The sequence below is a fragment of the Mobula hypostoma genome, chromosome 9 (genome assembly GCF_963921235.1).
Source record: "Mobula hypostoma chromosome 9, sMobHyp1.1, whole genome shotgun sequence".
In the NCBI taxonomy this organism is placed as follows: domain Eukaryota; kingdom Metazoa; phylum Chordata; class Chondrichthyes; order Myliobatiformes; family Myliobatidae; genus Mobula; species Mobula hypostoma.
This window is the reverse complement of record NC_086105.1, coordinates 73,427,005-73,437,051: the sequence shown is the minus strand read 5'-3', so window position 1 is coordinate 73,437,051 and position 10,047 is coordinate 73,427,005. Positions and strand designations below refer to the sequence as shown.

The 10,047-nt window shown below is 43.4% G+C and overlaps 1 pseudogene; it reads right to left on the bottom strand.

Annotated features, from left to right (window-relative positions):
* Positions 1–8,450: 8,450 nt before the first annotated feature.
* LOC134352212 (kelch repeat and BTB domain-containing protein 4-like) lies at positions 8,451–9,772 on the bottom strand (annotated as a pseudogene).
* Between the last annotated feature and the right edge of the window lie 275 nt (positions 9,773–10,047).

The following is a 10,047-nucleotide window of genomic DNA, read 5'->3' as shown; positions in this document are numbered from 1 at the left end:
AAATATGACTCCTTTGGCAGCTAGTTTTTTGAAATCTGTATATATAAAAATATCTTAGCCTTCTTATTTTAACAATATATTTTATGGGAAGGATTTAAGGACACAATTCAGAGAAATGTTTGAGAGGATGATTCCTCAGAGAAAATGAGACACAAGAGACTGCAGATGCTGGAATACTGTTAGAGCTTTTGGGCCCATTATTGGAAAAAGGATGTGCTGACATTGGAGAGTCCAGAGGAAGTTTATGAGAATGATTCCAGGAATGAAAGGGTTAATGTATGAGGTGCATGTGATGGTTCCGGGCCTGTGCTTACTGGAGTTGAGAATTTCATTGAAACCAATCACATATTGAAAGGCCTAGAGAGAGTAGAGGTGGCAAGGCAGAGTCCAGGACCAGAAGGCACAGCCTCAGAATACAAGCAAGTCCCTTTAGAATGGACATGAGGATGAATTTCTTTAGCCAGACGGTGGTGAATCTGTGGAATTTATTGCCACAGACAGCAGTGGGGGACAAGTCATTGGGTATATTTAAAACAGTTCTTGATTATCAGGGTGGCAAAAGTTATGGCAGAAGGCAGGAGAATGGGGCTGAGACAAATAATAAATAACCGTGATAGAATACTGGAGCAGACTCGATTGGTTGAATGGCCTAATTCTGCTCCCATGTCTAATGATCTTGTGGTCTAACCTCACAAAGGAGCTGGAAAAACTCAGTAGGTCAGGCAGCGTCATGGGGGAAATGAGCAGTTTATGCTTCGAGTCAAGACCCTTTATCAGGACTGACCTGAATAGATTTAAAGGATTTTTTTTTAAACAGAAGAATACAATATTCCATGTTCTTGATGAAATAGGTCAAGTTTTAGAGGCCGTGACAGGATAGATGCTGAGATACTGTTTCGTCTTCTGAAACATTGAGTAGGTATAATTTCATAATGAAGAACTAATCATTTAAGGGGGGGGAGGAGGAGGAGTCATTGTTTTCACAATAACATTCACAAATTTCCCTCCTCATTCACTCTTCCATTCCCCACTCTGGCCTCTTAACTCTTCTCACCTGTCGAGCACCTCACCCTGATGTCCCTCCTCCTCCCCTTTCTCCCATGATCCAAGCTCCTGTCCTATCAGATTCCTTCCTCTCCAGCCCTTTATCTTTTCCACCTATCATCTCCTAGATTCTTACTTCACTTCCCCTCCTCCACCCTCACAGCTTCGTCTATCACCTTGTAGCTCAGGGTTCCCAACCTTTATATGCCATGGACCCCTACCATTGACCAAGGGGTCCATGGACCTCAGCTTGGGAACCCTGGTTGTCCTCCTCCTCCTCGCTTCACTGTTTTTATTAGCACCTTCCTCCATCCTTTCATGATGAGTGTCTTGTCCAGAAACATCAACTGTTTATTCTTTTTCTTAGACCCTGCCTGACCTGCTGAGTTCCTCCAAAATCTTGTATCTGTTCCTTTGGATTTCCAGCATCTGCAGAATCTCTTGTGTTTATTTTTTTCCAAAAGATCATAAACTATTGGAATTCTTTACTGCAAATAGTTGTTGATGGTGACTCTTTGAATATATTCCAGGTTATGGTAATTTATTGATGAAGGGATATAAAAGGATTTTTGGGTGTTGAGACCAAGTTCAAATAGCCATGAGCTTACTGAATCACCGTGCAAGCTCGGGGGTCCAAATAACATAATCCTGCACCAAATTCTATTCTGTTAACCGATTAGATAACAGTCACCAACCCTCGGTAGGAGGTCACTGGTAGAAAGAGTAAGCAGTTTCAAATTCCTGGACATTAACATCTCAGAGGATCTGTCCTGGTCTATCATATTAATGTCATCATGATGAAAGTACACAATCTTTTTTTTCCAGTCCTGATGTAGCATCTTGACCCAAAACATCGACTGTTTACAGTTTCCCATAGATGTCGCATGGCTTGCTGAGTACCCCAGCATTTTGTGTGTGTTGCATACATCATGAGGAGTTTGCCGAGATCTGGTATGTTCCAAAATACACCAACAAAATTGCACAGATGTACTGTGGAGAGCAATCTGACTAACTGCATCATCACCTGGTTTAGCGGCCCCAATGCACAAGATCATAAGAGCCTACAGAGGGTTGTAGATTCATAGAAACATAGAAAACATTCATCACAATACAGGTCCTTCGGCCAACAAAACTGTGCCAAACATATCCCTACCTTAGATCTACCTAGGCTTTACCATCAGCCCTCTATTCTTCTAAGCTCCATGTAGCCATCCAGGAGACTCTTAAAAGACCCTATCATATCTGCCTCCAACACCACCATCGGCAGCCCATTCCACACACTCACCACTCTCTATGTAAAAAACTTACCCCTGATATCTCCTCGGTACCTACTTCCAAGCACCTTAAAACTATGCCCTCTTGTAATAACCATTTCAGCCTTAGGGAAAAGCCTCTGAATATCCACACAATCAACGCCTCTCATTATCTTGTACATCTTTATCAAGTCACATCTCATCCTCAGTCGCTCCAAAGAGAAAAGGCCGAGTTCACTGGACCTATTCTCATAAGGAATGCTCCCCAATCCAGACAACATCCTTGTAAATCTCCACTGCACCCTTTCTATGGTTTCCACGTGCTTCCTATAGTGAGGCGATCAGAACTGGGTACAGTACTCCAAGTGGGGTCTGACAGGGTCCTATATAGCTGCAACATTACCTCTCAGCTCTTAAACTCAGTCCCACGATTGATGAAGGCCAATGTACCATATGCCTTCTTAACCACAGAGTCAACCTACATAGCAGCTTTGAGTGTCCAATGGACTCGGACCCCAAGATCCCTCTGATCCTCCACACTGCCAAGAGTCTTACCATTAATACTATATTTTGCCATCATATTTCACTTACCAAAATGAACCACCTCACACTTATCTGGGTTGAACTCCATCTGCCACTTCTCAGCCCAGTTTTGCATCCTATCAGTGTCCCGTTGTAACCTCTGACAGCCCTCCATACTATCCACGACACACCCAACCTTTGTGTCATCAGCAAATTTACTAACCCACCCCTCCACTTCCTCATCCAAGTCATTTATAAAAATCACAAAGAGTAGAAGTCCCAGAACAGATCCCTGAGGCACATCACTGGTCACCAGCCTCCATGCAGAATATGACCCGTCTACAACCACTCTTTGCCTTCTGTGGGCAAGCCAGTTCTGGATCCACAAAGCAATGCCGCCTTGGATCCCATGCCTCCTTACTTTCTCAATAAGCTTTGCATGGGGGTACCTTATCAAATGCCTTGCTAAAATCCATATACACTACATCTACGGCTCTACCTTCATCAACGTGCTTAGACACATCCTCAAAAAATTCAATCAGGCTCGTAAGGCACGACCTGCCTTTGACAAACCCATGCTGACTATTCCTAATCATATTATCCCTTTCCCAATGTTCATAAATCCTGCCTGTCAGGATCTTCTCTATCAACTTACCAACCACTGAAGTAAGACTCACTGGTCTATCATTTCCTGGGCTATTCCCTACTCCCTTTCTTGAATAAGGGAATAACATCTGCGACCCTCCAATCCTATGGAACCTCTCCTGTCCCCTTTGATGATGCAAAGATCATTGCCAGAAGCTCAGCAATCTCCTCCCTTGCTTCCAACGGTAGCCTGGGGTACATCCCTTCTGGTCCCGGTAACTTATTCAACTTGATACTTTCCAAAAGCCCCAGCACATCTTCTTTCTTAATATCTATATTCTCAAGCTTTTCAGTCCACTGCAAGTCATCCCTACAATCGCCAAGATCCTTTTCCATAGTGAATACTGAAGCAAAGTATTCATTAAGTACCTTTGCTATTTCCTCCGGTTCCATCAACACACTTTTCCACTGTCACACTTGATTGGTCCTATTCTCTCAGGTCTTATCCACTTGCTCTTCACATAGTTGTAGAATGCCTGGGGGTTTTTCCTTCTTCCTGTCCACCAAGGCCTTCTCATGGCCTCTTCTGCCTCTCCTAATTTCATTCTTAAGCTCCTTCCTGCTGGCCTTATAATCTTCTAGATTCATATCATTACCTAGATTCTTGAACCTTTCGTAAGCTCTTCTTTTTTTCCTGACTAGATTTACAACAGCCGTTATGCACCACGGATCTCGTACCCTACCATCCTTTTCATGACTCATTGGAACGTACCTACTCAGAACCTCTCGCAAATATCCCCTGAACATTTGTCACATTTCTTCTATACATTTCCCCCGAGAACATCTGTTTCCAATTTATGCTTCCAAGTTCCTGCCTGATAGCCTCATAGTTCCCCTTGCTACAATTAAATGTTTCCCTAACTTCTCTGTTCCTATCCCTTTCCAATGCTATGGTAAAGGAGATAGAATTGTGATCACCATCTCCAAAATGCTCTCCTACTGAGAGACCTGACATCTGACCAGGTTCATTTCCCAATACTGTACCAGGTCAAGTACAGCCTCTCCTCTTGTAGGTTTATTTACATATTGTGTCAAGAAACCTTCCTGAACACACCTAACAAACTCTACCCCATCTAAACCCCTCACTCTAGGGAGATGCCAATCGATATTCGGGAAATTAAAATCTCTCACCACGACAACACTGTTATTATTACACCTTTCCAGAATCTGTCTCCCTATCTGTGCCTCGATATTCCTGTTACTATTTGGTGGTCCATAAAGAAACACCCAGTAGAGATAGTGACCCCTTCCTATTCCTAACTTCCACCCACAGAGACTCCGTAGACAACCCTTCCATGACTTCCTCCTTTTCTGCAGCCATGACACTATCTCTGATCAGCAGTGCCATGCCTCCTCCTCTTTTGCCTCCCTCCCTCTCTTTTCTGAAACATCTAAAGCCTGGCACATGAATTAGCTATTCCTGCCCCTGCACCATCCAAGTCTCTGTAATGGCCACAACATCATAGCTCCAAGTGCTGATCCACACTCTAAGCTCATCTGTTTTATTCCATAGAACACTACAGCACAGAAAACAGGCCATTCTGCCCTTCTAGTCTGTGCCAAAATATTATTCCACCAGTCCCACTGACCTGCAGCCAGTCCATAACCCTCCAGACCTCTCCCATCCATGTACCTATCCAATTTATTTACCACGTCAGATGGCAGCTCATTCCACACTCCCACCACTCTCTGAGTGAAGAAGTTTCCCCTGATGTTCCCCCTAAACCGTTCCCCTTTCACCCTAAAGCCATGTCCTCTCGTATTTATCTCTCCTAATCTAAGTGGAAAGAGCCTATTCACATTTACTCTGTCTAAACCCCTCACAATTTTGTAAACCTCTATCAAGTCTCCCCTCATTCTTCTACGCTCCAAGGAATAAAGTCCTAACCTGTTCAATCTTTCCCTGTAACTCAACTCCTGAAGACCCGGCAACATTCTACTAAATCTTCTCTGCATTCCTTCAATCTTACTGATATCCTTTTTATAGTTAGGTGACCAGAACCGTACACAATACTCCAAACTTGGCCTCACCAATGTCTTATACAACCTCCCTATAACATCCCAACTCCTATACTCAATACTTTGATTTATGAATGCCAGGATGCCAAAAGCCTTCTTTACAACCCTGTCTACCTATGACACCACTTTCAGGGAATTATGTTTCTGAACTCCCAGATCTCTTTGTTCCTCCGCACTCCTCAGTGCCCTACCATTTATTGTGTATGTCCTACCTTGATTTGTCCTTCTAAAATGCAACACCTCACACTTGTCTGCATTAAGTTCCATCTGCCATTTTCTGGCCCATTTTTCCACTTGGTCCAGATCCCTCTGCAAGCTTTGAAAGCCTTCCTCGCCGTCCACAACGCCTCCAATCTTAGTGTTATCAGCAAATTTGCTGATCCAATTTACCACATTATCTAGATCATTGATATAGACAACAAACAACAATGGTCCCAGCACGGATCCTTGAGGCACACCACTAGTCACAGGTCTCCAGTCTGATAAGCAATCATCCACTACCACTCTGTCTTCTCCCACACAGCCAGTTTCAAATCCAGTTTACAACCTCTCCGTGGATACCTAGTGTCTGAACCTTCTGAACTAACCTCCCATGTGGGACCTTGTCAAAGGCCTTACTGAAGTCCATATAGACAACATCCACAGCCTTTCCTTCATCAACTTTATTGGTAACCTCCTCAAAAAACTCTACAAGATTCATTAAACACGATCTGCGACGCACACAGCTATGCCGACTATCCTTAATCAGCCTTTGGCTGTCCAAATACTTGTATATCCCATCTCTCAGAACACTTTCCAATAATTTACCTACTACTGATGTCAGGCTCACCGGCCTGTAATTACCTGGTTTACTTTTGGAGCCTTTTTTAAACAATGGAACAACATGAGCTACCCTCCAATCCTACAGCACCATACCTGTGGCTAAGGACATTTTAAATATTTCTGCCAGGGCCCCTACAATTTCTACGCTACTCTCTCTCAAGGTCCAAGGAAATATCATGTCAGGCCCGGGGGATTTATCTACCTTTATTGGCTGTAAGGCAGCAAGCACCTCCTCCTCTTTAATCTCTGTATGTTTCCCTTCCTTCCATATATGCTATTCCAGTTTCTTGATACTCATGATACTCCTTGCATTAAAATAGACACATCTCAAACCATCGGACTGAGAGCATCCCTCCCTATCACCTGCCTATCATTCTTTTCACACTGTCTCCAAACTTCCTCTATTTGTGAGCCAACCTCCCTTTCCTCCATCACTTCAGTTTGGTTCCCACTCCCCAGCTGCATCACAAGCACAACCCTCCCACCACAGAGACAGTTTCAAAAGGCAATGCCTCAAGAAGGCAGCAGCCATCATCAAGAACATGCCCTCTACCCATTACTACTATTAGGGAAGAAGTACTGCAGCCTGAAGACAGACACTCAATGTTTTAGGAACAACTTCTCCTCCACTATCACATTTCTGAATGGTCCACGAACACTGTCCCACTAGTCCTCTTTCACACTGTTTTTTTACTGTAACTAGCTATGCCTGCACTGTACTGCGGATAAAAACAACCAATTTCATGACTAATATTGGTGACAATAAACTTAATTCTGATTCCGAAATGCATTATATTTGTTGAGAAACAGTTTCCATCCACATTTTTGGGGGTATCTCACAAATGCCCACATTTACCTACATGCTGAGATGCAAGTTCGTGACCTCTGGGTTATTCAATAGTCACTTGGCTACACCTTGTTCTTATGTGGCTGCATCCAAGGTAACTTTGCTAATCTTTGCATTACGAAGGAGAGCGACCAATCGTAAACACAAAAAATTCTGCTGATGCTGGAAGTCCAAAGCACCACACACAAAAAGCTGGAGGAACTCGGCATTAATGGAAGTGAATAGGCACTTCTTCAGTGACATCCAGGATAGAGTAATCTTTAGGAGACTGAAGTGTAGGACTCCAGCATAGACAAATAAATATAGAAAATAAGACTAACTTCTGAAACTCCATTTCATGACCTCAATCGAGTACATCTTGAAATGCGATCTCTGATGTTAAGCAGAAAGCATGGCAGACAATTTGAAGATTGCAAACCAAATAAAATGGCTTAGTAGTGTTGACAGAAAAATTCAAAGGAGATTTATTATCTAAGAATGTATGTGACATTGTAGTGTTCTCATGCAGTGTGTTGAAACTCTGACTAAACACCAAGTTAAATCGGAGCCAATGAAGACAGTCGTAGTAAAATTAACCACTTACTGTTCACTCTTCCACATTAACATCGTATAGTGAAAAGGTGTTGCTTCTACAATGTTTCTTTGTGGGTAGACATGGAGCTTTTCACGTTCATGCTGCACGTGCGGGACCCCACCTTTTCTCCTTCTCCGAACCGGAAGTTACCCACAAGACACAGCAAAACCGGAGTTGACGTCATCACATGCTGCGATGTACCATAGACAATGAACTTTACGTTTCGTTAAACTGTAACGTGGTCGCTCTCCTTTGTAATGCAAAGATTAGCGAAGTTACCTTGGATGCAGCCACATAAGAACAAGGTGTGGCCAAATGACTATTGAATAACCCAGAGATCATGAACTTTGATCTCAGCATGTAGGTAAACCTTTAACCTTAACTAGAAAATAGCTACAAACAAATTACTTAAAGCAGAAATTTAATGAAGCTAAATAAATACCTTAAGGACAACACACTCCCCGCCTGACCTTTGTAAGGTCACTATGAACATGGTATAGAACAGTCTCTAGATCAGTCTTTAGGTAGAAGTAGAACGACCTCTGCAACTGGTCTTGGTCTGGAATAGAACATGACAATAATTTGACATTGTTTAGGTCAATTAATGTCTTAAAAAACAAACGTAGTACTGAAATTTTGTTGTCATCTGCAGATGTTTAAAAAAATAACTGTGCCCTCAACAAATTAAGTCATAAAAACTGCAGTTTACTGTACTTGGTTAGAATCACACCAAAACAAATTGCCAATTTGTCAGCAATATCTCAATTCCACTTATCACTGATACTACAGATGTGGCTGAGTTCAGTTTTAATGTTTCGGCATCACCCTTTTTACACTCAAGCTAAAAACTTAAATACACCCGCTGCAGCATGCAATCTTCCACAGGGAGGGCACATGACTCCAAACCTCTGGGAAGCGCAGTCTGATGAAGCTGTCAAGCAGTGGATTGTAACATACCAGAGAATCTCCCTCAGCTACTATAAAAATCAGGTCCTTGTGAATAGTAGCATGCCTATGGCCCACAAAAAGGGAGGAGATATGACTTTAACTGGCATGTCCTGGAACGTGTGTCAAAACACTGAATGAGACAGGGTGGTTTGGTAAAGTCCAGGTCATTCTCTTCCCCACCCAGTAGATAAATAGTTCTATTAAGGTTAACACCAGCAGCACAAGACACTGCAGTCTCCAGCTGATTAGTTTCAACCCACACATTATCACAGACCACATAATAATGACAGAACTAGAAGGTGTATCCTGAAGGGTTTTCCCACCCAATGACTAAATGGCATCTTCACTTGGGATGAATACAAGCATGTGCTGAAGACGATCTCTTGGCAGTGATGCGTATTGTTCCCAATCCATTGTCTCCATGTTGCACTTCCACATCCATTGTGGGATGGGGCCACATACCACATACAGGTCACTTCCATGCTTGCATGCAGCAGTAATCAGCTGGCGCCATCAATTTTGCCCACTGACACTGATAGCATCATCATCACAGTGCAAAGAAACTGCCAGTGAGTGTGTCCGAGTGTCTTCTTTTCCAATCAGGTAAATATGGACAATTTCACCAACTTCCTTTAAACTGGATACCAGGTTCTCAAAGTATTGTGCTCGTTCTTCCTTGTGATGACCAATCCAGGTTTCTATTGCTTTGGCTGGTTTCTGAGAGCAGGGAACACCATGTGGGACATGAAGCTGTCTTAGGTCTTGAAGTGAAACTCTCCAAGCTTCCCATCTGCTTAGCTTGTCTTCTGGTAGCAGAGTGTCCCAGCCGGAGAGCTTGGAAGTAAGATCTCTGAGGAGGAGGGCTCTTCCCTGGTTCGTAACCAGTGCCAGTAGACTCAGGGGATTGAAAACACTGTTGACAGTGGAGAAAACTTCATGGCGGGTGAATGGTTTGTTGGTGGTTGGCACGGAGAACGTGAATGTGTCGGTCATGATCTCCCAAAGGTGACCCAAACTCCTTTGTGTGGGTATAGTTTCTCCACCTAGATCTAGGTCCTTGATCGCTGGAGCACAGTCATCAGGTGTGAAGGCCTCCATGACTGCCTGACAGTTTGATGCAAACTTGTGCAAGCAGAGGTTTGGCTCAGCAAGTGAGGCCTATGTTCGTTGGAGCAGATCGATTGCTTCAGCTTCTTTCTGTACCGATATCAAGCAGTCATCGATGTGGAAGTGTCTTTCCATAAAATTAACGGTGTCATCACCATGCTCCATGCTCTGATGGCTTTTCACAGCCCGTAGATGGCCATGGCAGGAGATGGACTATTGCCGAAAACGTGGACCTTCATCCGGTACTCAATGACTTCCTTGGTGTC